The following is a 575-nucleotide window of genomic DNA, read 5'->3' as shown; positions in this document are numbered from 1 at the left end:
CTTCGATCGTCGATGCAGAAGTGATGACAAAACCCAAAGTAGAGGCATGTCAAGCGAAGGGCAAAGTTCGAGAATTTCATACCTCACAAAGGTCAACGCTGGCATAACGGACCCCCTAGCGTGCAGGGGGATCCACTTCAACTAGCACGTCCCAAGAAGGGCTACACGCTTATGTTTTTAGGTAAGCTTTCGGCAAGACCTTTTCCCTCACGGCGATACTAGCTCTCCAGGCAAGCCTGCTCAGCAGACCTTCTTCCCTTGGCTTGTCCTCCCTCGGCTCTGATGGTGATACTTCTATGAGATCCCAAACAACAACACTCCTCTCCTCCAAAGAGAGGGATCCATGATCAAAATGGGCATCCAGTGGCATCAACTCCAATGGGCCGCTCAATGCCTCCTCATGAGGCCTTGCCTCAACCTCGACTCCACTCCAACCGAACTCCACCCAAAAATATGTTTCTCCTTCACCCTAATTGTCAGCACGAAGGGCAGAAGTCATTTCTTTCGATAAGTCGGCCTCTTAATAATGAATAGCTCATCTGTCCCCTTCTTTTAGAAAATGATGATCAAACGAG

The sequence above is a fragment of the Phalaenopsis equestris genome, unplaced genomic scaffold (genome assembly GCF_001263595.1).
Source record: "Phalaenopsis equestris unplaced genomic scaffold, ASM126359v1 Scaffold000420, whole genome shotgun sequence".
Taxonomy (NCBI): Eukaryota; Viridiplantae; Streptophyta; class Magnoliopsida; order Asparagales; family Orchidaceae; genus Phalaenopsis; species Phalaenopsis equestris.
This window is presented reverse-complemented; position numbering follows the sequence as displayed.